The following is a 22792-nucleotide window of genomic DNA, read 5'->3' as shown; positions in this document are numbered from 1 at the left end:
CCAATTCATTTATTTATATTTCAGTTATTATGTCCATTTTTTTTACTTACATATGAAAGAAATTCTCTCCAAACTCCCTTTCAAGACGAGTCTGGCCACACGGTTATATTTGGAACGCCCCTGATTCTGGTTTCCGGTCAGGATTATGATTAATGGACATATCTCAAATCAGCGCTCAAATCTGACACCAACGGTATCATAAATTGAGCTTCATTATCTCAGATCTCAGAGTTGGAGTCAAAGATTGATGTAGGGTTTTTAAGACTCGATACTGGGAAACGGAAAATGTATATTTTTACCCAGTTTTGTATCCCTCTTCCGCTGCTTCCTCTGTTAAATACAGGTGTATGACATGTCATCCTTCAGGACAGACTTTAGTTCTGTTTGTTCCTCAGAGACCTCCGTATCTGCTCTCTGTCTCGACTCCGACACCTGCACCGCTGAGTGGATACCATGACCCGCATCCCTCATATCTGTGATGCCATAATCCCCACACACACACACACACACACACACACCAGAGACCAGTGCCAGCGCTGAGTTATGGCTTCATCTCCTCGACCCGCTGTGAATCTGTCCAGATGTCTGATAGATGAGCTCACACGAGGAACGGCCATCATTCACCTGAAATCGAAGTTCATTCGGGCTGTTTTAATTTGGGGTTTGTAGTTTTGGAAAGGAGGCGTATGTAAATGGGATCAATGGATTCCTAAAATGGCTATTTTTCTTTTCTGAGCAGCACAGGTGAGTTTAGAGTTCTTACATGTTCTGAAAAACAGCATGAAATTAGCATTTGCGACTCGTGTATCTCCCTTAAAGTGATGCAGTGGTGAACCCAGGGGAACATTGAGTGTAGGGCGGGGCTTTTATCCACTGAGGTTTGATTGGATGCCGTGATATTGTTCATATTCTCCTGTTCTGCCTTGGATATCATGTCAGCAGAGAGGGTTATTACATTGGAAACCAGATATTTAAATGTGATTGATTATGCACAAAAAGTCCTGGAGCATTATTAAAGTCAATATGAAATCAAATTTCAGCCCATTTATTTTCTGAATACAGATTCCTGGGCTGATTGTGCACAGATACATCACCTTTTACATTGCAGCATCGGCCGATGAAGATCTTCCTTCCAAACGCGACAAACTTCCAGTGTGCTGAATGGCTAAGTGTCATAGTTAGGGCTTGAGGAATTGTCTAAATAAAATAAAATTGCAATATGACAAGGGCGGCGATCTATTTGACCCTTCGATAAGCTCCGCCTTCCTTGATTTCCGTTGCTCACTCTGATATGTTCTGCAGAACTCCCCATAGGGATGAATGGGGGATTGGCGTGAACGGCGCAGTTTTTTCCAAAATATTTAATATAGTGTAATTAACTGCTAATAACGTCTCATAACACACCCACTGATGCTGTGATTTTGGGGGATTTTCTCCCCTTTTTCTCCCATTTGGAACGCCCAATTCCCAATGCGCTCTAGGTCCTCGTGGTGGCGTAGTGACTCACCTCAATCGAATCTCAGTTACCTCCGCGTCTGAGACGTCAATCCTCACATCTTTATCACGTGACTTGTTGAGCGTGTTACTGTGGAGATGTAGCGCGTGCGGAGGCTTCACGCTCTTCTCCGCGGCATCCCGAGAGCAAGAACCACATTATAGCGACCACGAGGAGGTTACCCCATGTGACTCTACCCTCCCTAGCAACCGGGCCAATTTGTTTAGCCCATGTGACTCTACCCTCCCTAGCAACCGGGCCAATTTGGTTGCTAAGGAGACCTGACTGGAGTCACTCAGCACACCCTGGATTCAAACTCACGACTCCAGGTGTGCTAGTCACCATCAGTACCACTGGACCCTTCACCTGAATCAATACATAAATGATTGAGTTATTCGCTTTAATTTATCTTGGAACAAGGTAAATGCTGTTCTCCAGATTGATTTAAAGATATTTTTTTTAAATGAATGAAACCCCACTGCATGTATCCTCTTATGGGACCTTGTCACTATTACAAATCAACCAGCAACAACTTATTTGCCATTGGATAATTTCTATAAAATGCTGTAAAACTACTCAAACACACATTACTCATGTAGACTCTCATTGTCAGAGCAGAAGGAAGCAAGTTTTCTTCCAGGATAACCTTGAACATGACTTGATTCACGTGTCCTAGCTGAAGCCCCTCCAGATCATCACTGATCCAAAGTGACTTACATTGCACTTATTACAGGGACAATCCCCCCGGAGCAACCTGGAGTTAAGTGTCTTACTCAAGGACACAATGGTGGTGATTGTGGGGATCGAACCAGCAACCTGTCTGAGTACCAATGTATTATACAGAGCACTTATTACAGGGACAATCCCCCCGGAGCAACATGGAGTTAAGTGTCTTACTCAAGGACACAATGGTGGTGACTGTGGGGATCAAACCAGCAACCTTCTGATTACCAATGTATTATACAGTGCACTTATTACAGGGACAATCCCCCCGGAGCAACCTGGAGTTAAGTGTCTTACTCAAGGACACAATGGTGGTGATTGTGGGGATCGAACCAGCAACCTTCTGAGTACCAATGTATTATACAGAGCACTTATTACAGGGACAATCCCCCCGGAGCAACATGGAGTTAAGTGTCTTACTCAAGGACACAATGGTGGTGACTGTGGTGATCAAACCAGCAACCTTCTGATTACCAATGTATTATACAGTGCACTTATTACAGGGACAATCCCCCCGGAGCAACCTGGAGTTAAGTGTCTTACTCAAGGACACAATGGTGGTGACTGTGGGGATCAAACCAGCAACCTCCTGATTACCAGTTTACCAGTTATGTGGTTTAGACCACTCCACTACATATCTACTTTTTTGTTTCACACATTACAGCAGTAAAAATGGGCTGTGAACAAAGTTTCATGTTGATCTTATACAAAGTAAATGGGGTCAGTCAGTGTTGTTGTTGTTGTTGTTGTTTTTGTTTTGCACAGTGATAAATGTGTGCTTCATTTTGTCGGTCTGTTCACGCAGTTCAAGTGGGCAAATACACAATATACTGGATTAATGAAATCTTTTTCTACATCATGATGCGTCTTCATTATCAGTGACAAAGTAAGGTTTTGAGAAAAGACGTGTTGCACATCGGTTTGGTTGGTTTGTGAGAATGTCTTATGAAAGTTTCGCTAGTTTAGTGTTGAGATGAGCGGGGGTGCTTTATATAGCGCTGTTGGTTTGGGTTTGTGCAGCTCTGTTGGAGTGTCCACCCTGTGGATCTGACCGCACACTTTGGCTCTGTGGTGATGTCGAATATCAAGGGCGCCAACCGGGACTGGAGCATCTCTCCCCTCAAGTCATCCGTCCCAGCAGCACCCTGTAATTATCTCAGAGAGAGAAAACTCTCTCAACCGCCCCTCCACAGCCCCCATTTAATCCTCCACCGCTCGGTCCAGATGGTCAAGTTTGAAAAGCATTGTGGGTAGTCTTCTGTACTTTTGTTTGAGGAGGAGTCGTGTGCAGAATACTCTGTATCCGTCAGAATTACAGATGCCTCAGAGAGTGTTTGGATCATATTGTGTGTGTGTCAGGCACTGTAAAGACGGTTTCATGTGTTCATTCGTCCCGTGTGCGTTCTGTGTTTCTCTGTTTCGTACAACACAACAGTCTGCCCGAACTCCGAGTGCTATACTTGGAGCGTTTGTCCGAGATTAAAAATGAGGCTTATCAATTTTTATGTCCAGACAGTGCAACAATCCAGCAGTGTGTGCCAGAGGACCGCCAATTTAAGAGAACTCAAGCTGTGGGATAGTCATATAACTTGAGGGGGTATTTCGGCACATGCAGAATGAGGGAAGTGCATTGCCTCATCTTTTGGTTGAAGTAAAGATGTTGTAAAATAAAACAGCACACTGAACATCCACCTGTGCCCTGTGCCGCTCAGTTGAACATCTGTCATTCACTTTCACAACATTTGAAATATGTTTGTTTGAAGTTCATTAGAGTAGTTTGTCATTGCACAAGGACATTGATCCCGAAATAAATACTCCAACAAACAATCATGATTGGCTTTATTGAGTAACTTGCAACCTGTTGGCCGGTGATTTTATTTGATTATTTAATTGTAAGAATGATGTAAGTGACATCAAATGTAACATTACAAGCTTAGAAACAATGTAGCGTCTGCGGATGCCTGAACATAACGGGGTGCTAGTTTAAGTGTCGGGAACATGCTTACATATCTGTACATGTTGTTCACACACTGTTCATATTACATGTTTATTCTGCTCTTATATTTCTGTACCGGTCTACACTTGAATATCACACGCAGCTTTCTGCTTTTGCACTTGTGGTTGGATGTAAACTGCATTTCGTTGTCTTTGAACTCTGCACAATGACAATAAAGTTGAATCTAATCTAATATGTGTCCTGAAATAAGTGTGTGTACTTCAGGCTGGTTCATAGTCCAGAGTTACGCTCCAAATCCATGTTCTGATTATTATTGGGCTTTTGGTTGCACAATAAACTGCATCTGTGATTTTATTCATTTTGGACTCTTGGTCATAGTACGGACACGCTAAGAAAAATATTTTTACATTCTGTAAATCAGTTTTAAATGAATCGGTTATTTGCCTTTTTCATCACCGTATTAGTGTCGGCACAGTCCACTACCGGTCGACCTCTGCTGACGTGTGCAGGTCTCTCGTTCAGACTCTACTGTACATGCCAAACATGATTAATGGAAAGTAAACGTGAAGTGTTATTGGATGATGCAGTTAGTAAAAGTGTTCTGCTGTAACCACAAACATGCAGTCAGGAACCACTGGCCTTGAGCGTGTGTGTGTGTGTGTGTGTGTGTGTGTGTGTGTGTGTGTCTGTGTCTGTGAGTGTGTGTGAGAGTGTGTGTCTGTGAGTGTGTGTCTGTGGGTGAGAGTGTGTGTGTGTGTCTGTGGGTGGGTGTGTGTGTGTGTGTGAGAGTGTGTGTCTGTGAGTGTGTGTGTGAGAGAGAGAGTGTGAGTGTGTGTGTGTGAGTGAGAGTAAGAGTGTGTGTCTGTGTGTGAGTGTGTGTGTGTGTGTGTGAGTGAGTGTGTGAGAGTGTGTGTGAGATAGGGCTGGGACGACGTCGGCGCAAAATATGCGCGTCGATTCGTCAGACCAAAACAAAGATGGCGGCGCCGGAGAGTAGAAGCAAAACGAGTGGCTCTTCAGACTATCAGAAGTGCAAGGCGGCACGCACTCGTTCATCTAAAGTATGGGAATTCTTTAATTTAAAAGGAAAAAATTATGTGATATGTCGTCTTTGCAAAATGGAGATGGCTTTCCATTCTAGCACCACAGCAATGCACCAGCACTAGGGCTGGGATGACGTCGACGCAAAAAATACGTCGACGCAAAATATGCGCGTCGAATTGTCAGACCCAAAACAAAGATGGCGGCGCCGGCGCCAACACGAGTGGCTCCTCAGACTATCAGATGTGCAAGGCGGCATGCACTCGTTCCTCTAAAGTATGGGAACTCTTTAATTTAAAAGGAAACAATTCCGTGATATGTCGTCTTTGCAAAATGGAGATGGCCTTCCATTCTAGCGCCACCCGGGAGCAGCCGCAGATGACAGAGCACCGTAAGTTTTTTTTCAACTCCCCACTTTGCACTCGATGTTGGAGTAGGCTATAATACGTTGTCGACACCTAAAGTTTTCGCTTATAGCTATTAATAATGCGCTTATAGCTATGAATGAATGTCGTGAAAAATACATAGAGGACACTGACAACGCGCTGACAGACAGGACCAGGCAGGTAACATTTAATAAAGTCTCAACTTTCAAATTTGGTCATTCAAAGAAAATTAAACCATAAATAGGCCTACTATTTTGTGGCTCTTTAATGTGTCGTGACAGATTGCCTCAGTTAAAGCTGCTCGTGAACCGATCATCTTTTCCTTGGTTAATTTATAGCATCAAATATGCTAAACATGAATGTAGCCTACATCAGAAGGACTGTTGTTTTAACCGCGGAAAGATGTCAGTACGGTAGCCTACAATCCATTATTCAAATCCACCGACGTTAATCTTCTCTCTCCTGACTACTTTGTCGGACAAAAATGGCGTATTATGATTGATTGATCAGATCGCCAGTCAATCAAACTCCCGGCAAATTTTTTTTTTTTTTTTTTTACATTTTATACACCCCCACCCCCAATGAAACCGGTATTACCGGTGTTGTCACAAGTGGATTAATCGAATCGAAATCGAATCGGACTGAAAATGAATCGTTAGATTAATCGATGCATTGAAAAAATAATCGCTAGATTAATCGTTTAAAAAATAATCTTTTATCCCAGCCCTAGTGTGTGAGAGTGTGTGGGTGTGTGTGAGAGTGTGTGGGTGTGTGTGAGTGTGTGTGTGTGTGTGAGTGTGTGAGTGTGTGTGTGTGTGTGTGAGTGTGTGTGTGTGTGTGAGAGAGTGTGTGTGTGTCAGTGTGAGTGTGTGTCAGTGTGAGTGTGTGTCAATGTGTGTGAGTGTGAGAGAGTATGTGTGTGAGAGTATGTGTGTGAGAGTGTGTGTGTGAGAGTGTGTGTGTGTGTGTGTCAGTGTGTGTCAATGTGTGTGAGAGTGAGTGAGTGTGTGAGAGTGTGTGTGAGAGTGTGTGTGTGTGTGTGTCAGTGTGTGTCAATGTGTGTGAGAGTGAGTGAGTGTGAGAGAGTATGTGTGTGAGAGTGTGTGTGTGTGTGTCAGTGTGTGTCAATGTGTGTGAGAGTGAGTGAGTGTGTGAGAGTGTGTGTGTGTGTGTGTGGGTGTGTGTGTGTAATCTAGCTATGACTGTGGCGTGACCTTGTGAACTGTCTCCGGACTTTAACCACAGATAAATGGTTTCTCCAGTTGACTGCAGTCCTGCTGTGTCAGGAGATGTACACACACTTTCTGTATGTTTCTAATATTCATCAGTACAGAAATATTCAGTAAAGTTACTGCGGCAGTTAATAGAGCACTACAGTCTGCTCACAGGATAATAATCCTTTTCTCCGTAGATCAATGGGTTTTAAAGATAACTTCGTGGGCTCTGAGGTTGTTAATCAATGTTATATTTAATACAGTTTTGTAATAATCTTTCATTAAAATACCTCATTAGCAATGCTTGATAGGATTGTAGTTCATTCCCTCATTAAATATGTTAATTACCCAGTCTTGTATCGTTGTTTTTCTGTCCAATTTTCAATCGGGGGCTCTACCTCATGATTGGATTATGTGCAAAACAAACATACGTTTGTCTTAATAACGGCTGCAAGTTTTCCCTTAATCGACCTGCTTCTTTTAATCAAAAATACACTTATTTACCTAATAGCTTTATTTACCTAATAGCTTTATTATCATTTATTAAATCAGCTATAATATCTAAATCTCGCAGGTGTTTGTTGATTACCGTGTCCGTTGTCCAGATGGTGTCTAGACTAAATCTGTGTATTGGGAGCGAGCCGAGGTTTTTCCTCTAGCTCAATCTTCGTGGTAAGTAGAGGGGGTTCCTGATTACTGGAGTGAAGCGCTGTCAGAAGAGATCGGATGGCCCTCGTCCCATTCTGCTGGCGCAGGCCAGACTGGTGTGACCCATCACTGCCCACGGGACTCTGCAATGGGCTGCTGTTCACGGTTCATGACCTCTCAGACCCTCTACATCAGATGGGCCGAAATGAGGCCATATGCACTGCCGTGGACACACAGGCGGATCACATGACCATCTCCACCATGGCCGTTTAAAGAAAACAGCCCATTGTTACCCCAAAATAACATCTGTACCTGCCGTCACTATTATAAGTGCCCTGATAGCAACGTTTAACTTACTGCCATAGACTTCCATGCAAACAGACGGCAGACGGATGCTTAAGCAGGATTGGTCGGTTTAAGGTAAGGCTTAGTGAAGGGTCAGTTATTGTGCTAATCACATTAGCCTCTATAATTAATGTATAATTAGCGTATGAATGAACCAGAGATCTGTGGTCCACGTCCTCTTACAAACTCTCAAATCTGTTATTAGAGCAGATATGAATATAAACACGTGTCTGCGCGTGAAGTAGATTTAATGACAATAGATTTGGACAGAAGCTATTCAACAAGGATTGGGTGTAATATTACAGGATGATCATTACACAGATCTCAGATCATTTTCTTGCATGTCACTAGATGTGTAATGACCACAGACCTGATGTAATGCTCTGTGATAGATGTGGCCTGTGTTGGCCTGCCGTCATGCTAATGGGATTAGCAGTGCTGTGGATTCTGTGTCAGATCCACTGAAGCACAAAACACCCCTGTTGCTAGTGTCTATATAGTGCACTTGAAAGCAGAGTTGTGTTTCTCTCCCTCATGACTTTCTTCCGGGGATTTTTGGAGCTCTGTTCTGCTTCTCTTTTCTGTATAATCATGATTAAAGACTCGGGCTGTCAATCTTCAAAATGACAAAGAAGCAGCATCACAAAGTGGTCCAAATGACCGTCCAAAATATCAGAATAATGACTTCATTGTCAGTGTGTTCCTCACACTCGACACCAGATGTTTGGACCACTTTAATCATCATTTTAATGGTGTTTTTTCTCACGTTGGAGCTTGACAGCCCCTGTCTTTATGCATTATTAAATAAAAAGAGTGTCTGCGGTTTTCTTTAAAAACATTTCATTTGTGTTGCACAGAAGAAAGTCATTCAGTTTTGGAGCATCATGATAAGTAGATAATGACTGATATTTGTGGTCCAGCATAGCCTCTGTCTGAGCAGATGGACCTGGTGCTCTCTGTTCTCACACCGCTAGTGTTCACGGATGGGAAATAAACCTCAGTTGTGAACGCTGAAGCAGCTCGCGCTCTATTGGAGCTGAAAATAGATTCAGTGTGTCTGTGTACCAACCTGTCAGAAACGATCGGATCATCTATCTGAGTGTACGTGCCAGTGTAGTCGTCCTCCATTGAAGACTGGATTAATATTCAGTTCTGGGCTGTTCTGAAGAATACTGCTGGATTGAATGATCTGATGCTACATGCATGCGGTTATATTTAATGCGTTACATCTTTAATGCGGGTATATTTAATGCGTTACATCTTTAATGCGGTTATATTTAATGAGTTACATCTTTAATGCGGGTATATTTAATGAGTTAGATCTTTAATGCGGTTATGTTTAATGCGTTACATCTTTAATGCGGTTATATTTAATGCGTTACATCTTTAATGCGGTTATATTTAATGCGTTACATCTTTAATGTGGGTATATTTAATGCGTTACATCTTTAATGCGCTTATCTTTTAATGCGGTTATATTTAATGCGTTACATCTTTAATGCAGTTATATTTAATGCGTTACATCTTTAATGCCCTTATCTTTAATGCGTTACATCTTTAATGCGGTTATATTTAATGCGTTACATCTTTAATGCGGTTATATTTAATGCATTACATCTTTAATGTGGGTATATTTAATGCGTTACATATTTAATGCGCTTATCTTTAATGCGTTACATCTTTAATGCAGTTATATTTAATGCGTTACATCTTTAATGCGGGTATATTTAATGCGTTACATCTTAAATGCAGTTATATTTAATGCATCACATCTTTAATGTGGGTATATTTAATGCATCACATCTTTAATGTGGGTATATTTAATGCATCACATCTTTAATGCGCTTATCTTTTAATGCTGTTATATTTAATGCGTTGCGTCTTTAATGCGGTTATATTTAATGCGTTGCATCTTTAATGCGGTTATATTTAATGCGTTACATCTTTAATGCGGGTATATTTAATGAGTTACATCTTTAATGCGGTTATGTTTAATGCGTTACATTTTAATGCGGTTATGTTTAATGCGTTACATCTTTAATGCAGTTATATTTAATGTGTTACATCTTTAATGCGGTTATATTTAATGCATTACATCTTTAATGTGGTTATATTTAATGCGTTACATCTTTAATGTGCTTATCTTTAATGCGTTACATCTTTAATGCAGGTATATTTAATGCGTTACATCTTTAATGCGGTTATATTTAATGCATTACATCTTTAATGTGGGTATATTTAATGCGTTACATCTTTAATGCGCTTATCTTTTAATGCGCTTATCTTTTAATGCGTTACATCTTTAATGCGTTACATCTTTAATGCGGTTATATTTAATGCATTATGTCTTTAATGCGGTTATATTTAATGCGTTACATCTTTAATGCAGTTATATTTAATGCGTTACATCTTTAATGTGGGTATATTTCATGCATTACATCTTTAATGCGCTTATCTTTTAATGCGGTTATATTTAATGCGTTACATCTTTAATGCGGTTATATTTAATGCATTACGTCTTTAATGCGGTTATATTTAATGCGTTACATCTTTAATGCGGTTATATTTAATGCGGTTATATTTAATGCATTACGTCTTAAATGCGGTTATATTTAATGCGTTACATCTTTAATGCATTATATTTAATGCGTTGCATCTTTAATGCGGTTATATTTAATGCGTTACATCTTTAATGCGGTTATATTTAATGCAGTTATATTTAATGCATTACGTCTTTAATGCGGTTATATTTAATGCGTTACATCTTTAATGCATTATATTTAATAAGTTGCATCTTTAATGCGGTTATATTTAATGCGTTACATCTTTAATGCGGTTATATTTAATGCGGTTATATTTAATGCATTACGTCTTTAATGCGGTTATATTTAATGCGTTACATCTTTAATGCATTATATTTAATGCGTTGCATCTTTAATGCGGTTATATTTAATGCGTTACATCTTTAATGTGGTTATATTTAATGCGGTTATATTTAATGCATTACATCTTTAATGCGGTTATATTTAATGCGTTACATCTTTAATGCATTATATTTAATGCGTTGCATCTTTAATGTGGTTATATTTAATGCGTTACATCTTTAATGCATTATATTTAATGCGTCGCATCTTTAATGCGGTTATATTTAATGCGTTACATCTTTTATGTGGGTATATTTAATGCGTTACATCTTTAATGCGCTTATCTTTAATGCGTTGCATCTTTAATGCATTATATTTAATGCGTTGCATCTTTAATGCGGTTATATTTAATGCGTTACATCTTGAATACATCTTTAATATCTTTAATTTTTTATTAAATTTTATTTAATTTTTATACCCATTCTGTTTAAATTCCAAGTCATAGACATGAAAGCAGGAACTTTATTTAAATAAGATTTGACTTCAGCACTGGACCTATCGCTCGCTTCAATATATAAATAATGGATTTACAAGCTTCACAAGATGACCTCAGATTAATAAGAGATGGAAACAACGAGAGCAGAGAAGAGAAGAGATGACTTTAACAATACCTTCATCTGTAATAAAACTACATTTAGTTTGATCCTTTATATGATCATACGGTATGTGTGCTTTCCATAAACAATGGCACTTCAAACTAAACTGTATGGACTTTTCTAACACTGATTTCAAACAGCAATTCAACTAACGCTGTGATTCGGAGGATAGTACGATGGTTAAAATGGCCGGTATCGACTGTCTGACGGCTGATGATGCATTTTTCTGGACCACTGAGAAGCGTTTTCTGTTCTGACTCCAACATGTATGCCCATATTTTTTTCTTTATTCTTTAAATATTTGCACAAATCTTTTATTTATGCAAAGTCAACAGACGGCGCTGTTGTTGGCTCGGACTCGGTCTAGCTTTAGTTTCTCCGATGGTTTTTTGTTGCACAGTTCTTTCTCCAAACTGATCGTATCATCAGGCTTACCTTTGATTCAGGAAGCTTGTGGCAGGATTTTGCTCGCTGGAGACGACTTTGCTAACCTCATGTAAACAAACCGGGATTCGTGTGCTGACTGTTTTCCACAGCTGCCATCAGGACAGATGGGCAGTGCCACTTGCATTCTGGTGTTTAGCAAAAGACTTGTGAAAATCATGTTAGAGTCATTATAGACACCTTCCAACCTGAAGTCTGTAATTCCTGGATGATTCTCAGCAATTTGAGTTTTTATTTGACGTTGTTCTCAAAAAAGTCATTTACTCACCCTCAAGTTGTTCCAAACCCGTATGAATGTTTGACAGAATGCAAAAGTGGCATAGAAGTAGCTCACACGACTCGAGGAAAAGACCGAAACTGAAGTTATAGCTCTAAACTCTCATTCGGCTTCAAAAAGTGTTCTGTTGCAATTAAAGCTCTTTGTATTTCAGTAGATCTGTGATGAGTGTCAGAGGAGTCTCACAGCACACATTTACACATCTGTCCTTGTACATGTTTCAGTAGAAAGAGACAAAGGACACAAATCAAACCCTTCAGCTCGTCTTTGAGACGTTGGCTTCTGCTCGGAGTGATTATGAAGAACATTCCAGACACTTGGGAGTTTGAGTCATTACGTTTGGAGCAACAATCATGTTGTCCTGCTTCCAAGTTTTCCCTTCTGTCATCACCGTCACACACAAACATCTCGAGCACTTACATCAGCAGCACAACGTTTGTCAAGTGCTTTATGGGACAGACTGGAGTATGTTTGATACCCAGATTTCAGTAGTCTCATAGTGACATTATAGGATGTTCAACAGCACAGCAAAAACGATTGTTATTGAACACGCGACTTTAAAACTAAATGATAATAAAGGCATGTGGCATTCAAGTGCATTTCTGCACCAGTAGTGACATCAAACCAAATCACAAACGTAATGATGTTTGCAAACCCAAACACTCGGCTCGCCTTCCATAGGTCTGGAAGTTTAGTCCAGCTCTCCTCCAGATAAAGACATACTTTTGTGTATTGTGTTTGTTTCGGAGCATTGATCTCCAGTAAAAGGGTCGGCAGGAAGTTTTCCGTCTCTCTTGAACTCACGCACTGTTTGGTTTGTGTAGTAGGACATCAGCACAGTCAGATCTTCCTTTCTGGCATACATGAGAGTTAGAAGAGGGTTATTTTTAGGTCTCAGAGGAAATTTAGGATTTAAGGAAATACATGTGGCTTTTTGATATTTTGGCCGCAGATCCTGTGGAACTTTTGAGAGGTAATGCAATATTCTAAAAACACTTTCTCCTTCGGAAATCACAGATTTTAAAAAGGGACATTTTCCAATATCAGATGTTGCTTTGTTTAGCAGAACTCTGAAGCTCTGCTGGTCTGAGATTGAGACGGATATCAAGTAAAGAACTAAAGACATGCTTGATGAGTCGGTGGGAATCTGGACCATCAGATGTAGCCCAACATCTTTTCTAACATGTCCTTCAGAAACTTCATCTTAAACTTGGCTTAGCTGGTTTGCTGGTCTTACTGTCCGGTCAGGCTAGTCTGGTCTTAGATGTGTTTAGAGTACTTTTTAGCTGGTCAGCCTGGAAGACCTGGTGGCCGACAGTCTGAACACAGCTTAGACAGGCTGAGAGACCAGTTTACACCAGCGAAGACCAGCCTAAGATGACACTAGCTGCTTTCCACTATCGGGCCAGTGCCAGCCAGGGCTATCAACTGACCAGCTGGGGCCAATAGCCTCACACCTCAAGCCGCGAGACTAAAATTGATCAATAGCCTCACAGCGTTGCCCTAAAACCTGCCAATACGCTACCCTGATGCCAACGTCACACACCTTGCCCATTTCACAAGCAAGGGGGAAGCTCAAACTGAGGTATCATGTTATCTAGTTATCTAGAATATTGAGTTTATATCATTTGTAAACATTAGCTAGCTAGCAAGATAAGTTAGCGTTTACAACTCATCGACTGTAACTGCCACGGTGTCCCGAGTGGTCTCGCCACTAACAGCGGGACGATGTCCCAGCACAATGTGCATGATCTCGCACCATGGAAAGTGCTTTCTTTGAGCACCGAATTGTCCAATGTGCATTTTAACAGATGTGTTAAATGTTACATTACATTGTGTACCCGCTTGATACACAACCTCATTCGCAAGTTTGGCGAAAATCCGCCTTTGACATTGACCCCGGCTCAATCCCTGGTTGGTCCTATTTGGCCCAAGGGTAATTGACAGACCAAGGCCATTGGCCCCGAAAAAGCCCAGAGGAGGCACAATGAATCCCCAGAAGCCCCAGAACTGACAGTGGGAACGCAACTGGCCCTGGCACGCACTAGCACGCCCTCATTTGTCCTAATTGTGGAAACACCGTTTTGGACCATTTTGGAAGGTGATACTTAAGTTGCACCCAACTGCACGGTGATGTAGTGTTCAACAGCAGGGTTGGCTGGAAAGACAAGGAGTTCGGTTTTGCCTGGGTTGAGTTGCAGGTGGTGTTCCTTCATCCAGGCCGAGAAGTCTGCCAGGCAGGCAGAGATTCAAGCGGTCACTGTGGTGTAATTGGGCTAGAAAGACAAGTAGAGTTGCGTGGTAGCAGCGTACCATGTGACTGGATGATGGGTCCCAGTGATGTTGTGTATATGGAGGAGAGAAGTGGTCCAAGCACTGAGCCCTGCGGTACCCCAGTAAGTAACTGATGTGCCTTGGATACCTCACCTCTCCAGGCTACCTTGAAGGACCTATCTGAGAGATAGGAGTTAAACCAGTCAAGCACAGTTCCTGTGATGCCCAGCAAGGAGAGGGTGGAGAGTAAGATCTGATGGTTGACTGTGTCAAAGGTAACTAAATGATAACGTTTTGTGTTGTGAAAAGCGCTATACAAATAAATATTAATAGATGCATACAATTGAGGAAGTGATGACAGAAATAACTATATAGAAAAATGTGATATTTCATGCACTACTACTAGTGGTGGTGGTGTAGTGGGCTAAAGCACATAACTGGTATTCAGAAGGTTGCTGGTTCGATCCCCACAGTCACCACCATTGTGTCCTTGAGTAAGACACTTAACTCCAGGTTGCTCCGGGGGGATTGTCCCTGTAATAAGTGCACTGTAAGTCACTTTGGATAAAAGCATCTGCCAAATGCATACATGTAAATGCACTTTATACAGCACTTTAATTCTTCTATTTACTTTTTATTGAAAGTGTCAATGAATTAAAAGGATTCACTCTTGAGACTGAATTAAGCTGAACTTCACATATGGAATTCAGAAGAAATGCAACGGACAACAGAATTTGGGTTATTATGTCCTGTCTGATGATGTAGACTGTCTTCAGCTCGTTAAAGAGGTTTGCTTTGGAGATCCGTGTAGCAGAGACCACTTTCATAAAGCATTCAAGGTTTCCATCTTCTCATCAAAGTCTTATAGATGAACAGTGTGGAAACGGTTTATTGTGCGGGTCTCTCGTGACTCGTTTGGTCATGAAGATGGGGAAATGTTATCAGTGAATGTCTTGAGCGGCAAACTTGCTAACTCCAGGCGGTCTTGACTAGCCTATGTTCGGTGGTTCAGGATTATCCAAACATCTATTAAAGTAATATAAGTGGAGATGGGATGTTGGAGTTTGTTATGGGCTGTCTGACATTATTTTCTGTTGTCACTGCCAGTACACAGCGCTCTAACAGGGACTGTGAGAACACTTTTCTCATTTATTACTTGAAGCAACAGCTGTAAATCTGCAGCAGAAATAGATTTTGTTGCATGCACGAATTGCGAAGTGACAAATGACAGTATCTTGTGCTGGTAGTTTCTAATTTCAGTGTGCGAAAGGCATCTTCCTGCTCACTGCGTCTGTGTGTGTGTGTGTGTGTGTGTGTGTGTGTTAATTGTTTCTGTGATTAATACTGGATGTCTGTCGTAAGATGAATTGTCGGGCTCCTGGCCTCAAAGGTTTGCTGGTGAAATCTATCTTTAATTGCACATTAATGGCTTGACATGAGAAAAGACAGACATATCTGGTAATCACAATCTTCTGAGGAAATGTAATCACATCTCACTCCTCGTTTCAAAGGGCGATTAGCTGAAAAACTGGTTTTGTCTAGAAAAGAAAGAGCAAGTGGACATGTTTCCATCAGACGGATGCTGTACTGGAGGTGTTTGAGTTTCTCACAGTTCCTCGCTGTCTTCTGTTGATGTGCTCAAATGCTGTTGTTGTTTGTACATTGGAAAGAGACATTGCAATGGACCTCTATAATGTGAAATACATCAGTCATGCTATGAAATACGTAGAGTGGTGGTGTAGTGGGCTAAAGCACATAACTGGTACTCAGAAGGTTGCTGGTTCGATCCCCACAGTCACCACCATTGTGTCCTTGAGTAAGACACTTAACTCCAGGTTGCTCCGGGGGGATTGTCCCTGTAATAAGTGCACTGTAGGTCACTTTGGATAAAAGCATCTGCCAAATGCATAAATGTAAATGTTATAATATAATACTTGAGTTGGAAATTAAGAGCGCTTGATGTTTGAGAGGCTTTTGTGAAAGATCTTTGGAGAAATGTGTAGCTAGGAGCTTTGCACGTTAATGTCAGCAGGGTATTAAGAAAGGGAGGCGGGTTTCATTCTAAACAATGAATCTTGGTTGTAAAATGAGGTGCGACAGATACGACATCATCAGACTTCTTACATTTGGGTCATTCCGTGACAACTCAACCTGAAGTCGCCGGCACAGAATTGTGTTTTTAATACTTTTGGTTATTTTTACACAGAGATTGGTAGGTTTATTACTAAAATCAGTTGGAGTGCCTTTAACTGTAGAAGTCTTAAAGATTTGGGGCTTCTTCACCGCACCGTACAGCTCGACTCAGCTCACTTTTTGGGGTTTTCCTCTGTGGATAGTTCCTGGTACCTGATACTTTTTTAGTACCACCTCGTTGAGGTTCCAAGCGAGCCGAAACTAAATGTGACGTCATAATCCTGCAGATCACTGATTGGTCAGAGAGAATCGTCACTACCAGCGTCACTGGATTAATGACACGCGACATCAACACGCTAGTTTTAAAGTTAGCAACAGCGATAGCGGTATCATTTGTTCACACGACTTTCGAATTGTTAAAAGAAATGGCCGTGTGCAAAACCACTCCATGGTCAATAAACGAGGTGCAGACGTTCCTCTCGTTAGCGACGAACGAAACAAAGAAGTCTCTCAGGAAGTGTCTCAGCTGTTGCCCGCACACGGCTACCACCGGACCTCCCAACAGTGAAGGGGAACGTTAAAAACACTTAAAAGTGACGACAGAACCATCAAGGCCCACAACAGCCGGAGTGGATCAAACAGAAGAAAGTGGAAGTGGTTGGACCAAATGGACGCTATCTAGACCGGCGAGCAATGGGAGGGAGAGTGCGCTGGACTCGGTCACGGCGTTGTTGGAGTTCACGATGGAGGATGGGACGTTTTGTTACGTTAACTCTATACTCAGCTTATAAGCTTCAATTTAACTGTTACACTTGTGTAAAATCACCATCAACAACTGCTTTATGCAGCTCAATGAGCTAACAGCTAACAGCTAGCGCTCGTGTTATTGTTTATGGTCAGTAATGTTTGTGTCGCGTTTAAGATGATGTCACGGCAGCAGAGGCGGCGTAACTATGATGATCAGCCTGTAATCCCGCCCACGTTGAGGCGGCACTAAACTCCAGCGTGGAAAGTGCCTTTAATGTCCTTTAGATTCTGGTTCATCTTCATTTTTATGTCCCTATAATGGTGGTGATGTCACGAAACATTTCTTGAGAACCGATACTTCCTTTTCAGTACTTGACTATATCAATACCTGTTTTATTTATTTATTTATTTATTTTTATCTGAATTCCATACCAACAGTTAATTAAAGTTTTAATAAATTAATTATTTAAAACTTTAATCAAATAAAAATACAGTATTATTCAAATTAATCAACATAATATTGTGTTATTTTCCTTAAATAAAGTGGTGCGTAACCGAGCATCACAGATGAGAGATATTGCTTAAATATAATAGAATCACTATTTATTATTATTATTATTAATATTAAATAATATCAAGTAGTGATATATTTCTGTCATACTTTTTCCATTTAAATTGTGCATTAAAGGGACAGTACACCCAAAAATGAAAATTCTGTCATCATTTTCTCACCCTCATGTCATCCCAGATGTGTGACTTTCTTTTTTCTGTAGAACAAAAATGAAGATTTTTAGAAGAATATTTCAGCTCTGTAGGTTCATACAATGCAAGTGAATGGTGACCAGAACTTTGAAGCTCCAAAAAGCACATAAAGGCAGCATAAAAGTAATCCATAAGACTCCAGTGGTTTAATCCATGTCTTCAGAAGTGATATGATAGATGTGTGTGAGAAACAGATCAATATATTCAGTATATTTTTACTATAAATGATCCTCCTTCCTCAGTCAATCTCCACTTTCACTTTCACTTACATTCTTCATGCATACATCCCCTACTTTCTAGCAAAAAAAGACTAAAATATTGATCTGTTTCTCACTCTCACTTATCAAAGCTCTTCTGAAGAGTCGTATGGATTACTTTTATGCTGCCTTTATGTGCGTTTTGGAGCTTAAATATGTTGGCACCCATTCACTTGCATTGCATGGACCTACAGAGCTGAAATATTCTTCTAAAAACCTTCATTTGTGTTCTGCAGAAGAAAGAAAGTCACACTGGGATGACATGAGGGTGAGGAAATGATGAGAGAATTTTCTGTTTTGGGTGTACTGTCCCTTTAAGTGGCGGAAGCTTTTATTTTGGAGCTCTTTCTGTTTCTGAGTGGTTTTCTGGTTTTTTCTTGTCCAACAAAAGTCTGAAGTACAAATAATGTTGAAACTAGAAATGTACCTTTTGTATTTATTCACATAACAAAAATAAATGTCCAAATCTTGATTTTCGACAGTCCAAAACGACAGTATTATTAAGATTAAGCGACCCATGGGAACGTTTGTGAGATGTAGTTGATTTGACATGTAATAACCCGTCGGTCAGAAAAGATATTTCTGTGACCGTCTCAATTTTGCATTTAATCGAGCACTGCCTGCATTTGATTAAACATGATGTGAAGTGGAAAGCAGCCTATAATCAAAGATCATCTGTCTTGTATGGAGGGATATTTACATTCTGGGTAACAGGACAAACCTTGGGTTCGACCTTTATTAACTCTGATGGTTTGATCGCTTCTGTGGCGGGCGGCACATTTTTCCAGACTTAACAGCTTCCTTCACCCATGCGGGCACGTTCACATCGATGGCCCGGGCACTTTGAAGTATCTGATGGTAAATTGGATGGTTTCTGTGTAGCGTCAAGAGCACCGAGGGTTATTTGTCTTACTTAGAGCGTATCTGAGTTATAGCGGAAAGAGCTGTTGGAAATTGCAGCTCCCTCTGAAATCTAGAGGCTCAGAAGCCGCCACAGCTGAATTCACTTTCCGTCTCGTGCAACGCTTGTCGTTGGTTCACATCACGGGTTCAGCTCTATTTAACTTGCTTTAATCATCTAATGGTCAAGATGCTCTTTCTCCTGGGTCTGCTCTCCAATGGCCTACTGGCTTCTGCTTAGTTTGACTTGTTATGATGGAGTATTTTCACGTACTTTCAAATTATACCTTCCACTTGGTGTAACCAACGTTTCACCCTTCACGCAATACAAACCACGTTTAACAGCACGCCAAAACATGCAGAAAGAGTTCGTTAGAAATTACTTCTTGAAACAAGTTTGCCAATATAATCTACATATATATACTGTATGTGTGTATACATATATATGTTCAGTTTGGGGGCCAAAAGAAAAAAAAAATTCTGTCATCATTTAGTCACCCTAATGTTGTTCCAAAACAGTATGCCATACTTTTTAAGGAGTTATTTATAGCAGAATATTCAAGATGCTCTTTTTCCTACTATGTAAGTGAATGGTGACTTGAGCTATCATAAAACATGATATAAATCCGGGTCTTTCTCACACAACGCTATGGGGGGGGGGGTTGATTTTCCCCTTTTTAACCAAATGTGTAACGCCCAATTCCCAATGCGCTCTGAGTCCTCATGGTGGTGTAGTGACTCGCCTCAATCCGTGTGGTGGAGGACGAATCTCAGTTGCCTCCACGTCTCAGACTGTCAATCACGTGACTTGTTGAATGCGTTACCATGGAGACGTAGCACGTGTAGTTCACGCTGTTCTCCGCGCATCCAAGCACAACTCACCACACACCCCACCGAGAGCGAGAACCACATTATAGCGACCACGAGGAGGTTACCCCATGTGACTCTACCCTCCATAGCAACCGGCCAATTTGGTTGCTAAGAGTCACTCAGCATGCCCTGGATTCGAACTCGTGACTCCAGGTGTGGTAGCCAGCATCTTTACCACTGAGCTACCCAGACCCCCTAATTATCCACCTGTTTCCTGCGGGGTCTTATTGGGGAAAAGGATGCGGGTGTGACTTCCGCCGGAAGTCGTTCTATAGAATTGGCTAGCTCCTGCTGCAGTCGTTTAGTCCCCGTCCACAGCTAGTATTGAGATATATTTCGGATTATCCGATCATAAGTGGTCAGCGCTAAATACTAAAGGTTTTGTGATCAGATCACAAACAGCACATATGGACACGTGACCACATCGCAACACCGTCCTGATGCGTCCTGGACAGCAGTGAAGCGCCACTATAGAATCTAAATCCCGTCAAAAGTATTGCGGTCAGGGATCCAAAAATTATAAGCGTGAATCAAAATAATAAGCACAGATTAAAACAAATAATAAGCGCAAAATTAAAAAAAAAAAAAAAACGCAGATCAAAGAATAATAAGCATGAATCAAAAATATATAAACACATTTAAAATATGCTGCTAAAAACAACAACAGAAAAACTAAAGCAAAGTCATCAGAATTGCAAATAAAATCATGTCTGTTTTTGTGCTCTCTGACAACTGTGCTCACATTTAAAACATTTTGTACACTTACGCTGTTTATCTTTGCTTTATCAAGTTCTGCGCTTGATTTTCCAAAGTTGTGAGTTTCATGTAAATCAGGGGGCGTTTTGCGTCCCTATTGGTCCACTAGTTCTTGATTGACAGCTCCTGTAGCCAATTATTGGAAGAGTGGAGGTGACATCACTCCAGTGTGACGGCCGCTGCTCAATATTATATTATTTGTGTTGATAGATTCGCTGCTTGTGTTTACAAGAGTAAATGTGTTCAATATCAGCCGCTGTTAGCAAGCGACCGATTAACGGTTTAATCTTGAGAGAGGCGCCGTCTGGGGCCGCATGGTTTCTACCTTGATGTTTATGAAATTGTCAATTGTCAGTAACATCCTGATTGTCATGGGAACATGTCATGAAGATGTTTAGAGTGAAACTTGTCAAACTAACCTTCGATGATCCTTAATAAACATCCAATAACTATTGTTTACAACAGAGCTCATGAATGACATCTGACAGTGCCCTTCATTATAGAGACGCTGATACGGCAGACGAATAATGTTAACTTGCTTTTTTATTTTAGTATCAAATTGGTCTCCGTGTACCGGCTCTCTTGACATCCCTCGGCAATAGTAAGAAAAACAAACGATTGTGAGGTTCTGTCTCCTGGGGCTGGTTCAGAAGACTCTGAACAAACCATTCCAGCTGTGACGGATGAACATGAACTGACGAACCCTTTCCGTGAAAGTCTTTTATCCTCCATGATATTCCTGCTCACTGATTCCGTCTTCTACTTTCAGTTTTGTTTTCCTCTTGATTGGCAACATTTAGTTTCAAGGGCGGACTAGCTATCTTTTATATGTTTTTAAGACAAATGCTGTAGCACTCACTGAAGACACTTCTATGGTCTGCACTTATATAGCGCTTTATTTTAACCTTAGAGGTTACCAGAGCACTTTACACTGCGTCCCAATCACACCAATGATGAGCTGCATGTAAAGTGCTAGTCTGGCATTGGGAGCAACTTGGGGTTCAGTGTCTTGCCCAGGGACACTTCGGCATGTGGAGTCATGTGGGCCGGGAATCAAACCACCAACCCTGAGATTAGTGTCCGAACCACTCTACCACCTGAGCCACAGCCGCACCATATCTAGAGTGTTCTGGAAGATTAGATGGTTGGCATTTATAGCCCTACTGAGACTGTTTGTTGTCTTTGAAGATGACGTAGGATGGGCGAATAGTTTTCCAACAACTTACTAGTGTATCAGGAAGGTCAACTGAAGTTATCGAGATTTTCGTCCTTTTGCTGCTTTGATATTTTGGCAGTGGTGCTTGAGTGGAGATGAATTTAGAATTTAGAGGTGAAAGTTCTCGGATAAGGTTGAAATGTGCTAAATTAATTCGCCATCGCTTGTGTAATAAATTCTCCACTTTCAACAATTCGCAGAATTTGTGGCATTGGAGAAGTGCTCAGTGTGGCAGTGTCTCTAAACTGTCTCCAGGCGTAAATGGCAAATGTTCTGCACTTATATAGCGCTTTTTCAACCTTATTCAAAGTGCTTTACACTGACACACACACACACCAATGATGGCAGAGCTGCATGTAAGGTGCTAGTCTGCCATTGGGAGCAACTTGGGGTTCAGTGTCTTGCCCAAGGACACTTCGGCATGTGGAGTCATGTGGGCCGGGAATCAAACCACCAACCCTGAGATTAGTGTCCGACTCGCTCTAACGCAATTGAGGTTATTTTTGTGGTCTGTCACTATTGTTTGAAGATAATATTTTTCTCTAGGGAATTGTGGGTTTGGCCATCCGGTCGTGGACATTATGTCTTCACTTCAGCTGGATTTATGGGGATTCACAGATGGTGGTTTCCAAAAGTGAAATTTTAGCCAGTCGTTGTCTCCTCCAAAGATCTACATACTAACATCTCGAGAATCCAGAGAGCAATGTGATATAATTGTGCCAAGTCTCAAATCTGGCTGCTTATTTAGGATTTAGAGAGATGTGTTGGTTTGTGTGTTGATGCGTTGTAAATACTCAGTCGGTAAAGAGGGCCATTAATTGAGTAAT

At 41.0% G+C, this 22792-nt stretch overlaps 1 protein-coding gene and 1 long non-coding RNA gene across 2 annotated transcripts in view; one reads left to right on the top strand and one right to left on the bottom strand.

The window, feature by feature from the left end:
• LOC127661963 (uncharacterized) overlaps positions 1–2731 on the bottom strand; it is a 23350-nt gene extending 20619 nt beyond the window's left edge. Inside the window, exon 1 of the long non-coding RNA XR_007972816.1 lies at positions 2497–2731. This is a non-coding gene — a long non-coding RNA (uncharacterized LOC127661963). The remainder of the gene's footprint in view (positions 1–2496) is intronic.
• Positions 1–22792, top strand: part of LOC127661946 (protein O-mannosyl-transferase TMTC2-like) — a 118042-nt gene that overhangs the window by 5528 nt on the left and 89722 nt on the right. The gene's annotated exons all lie outside the window — the stretch shown is intronic.

The sequence above is a fragment of the Xyrauchen texanus genome, chromosome 21 (genome assembly GCF_025860055.1).
Source record: "Xyrauchen texanus isolate HMW12.3.18 chromosome 21, RBS_HiC_50CHRs, whole genome shotgun sequence".
NCBI classification, from domain to species: Eukaryota; Metazoa; Chordata; class Actinopteri; order Cypriniformes; family Catostomidae; genus Xyrauchen; species Xyrauchen texanus.
The sequence above is the reverse complement of the archived record's forward strand: the minus strand, read 5'-3'. Positions and strand labels throughout refer to the sequence as shown.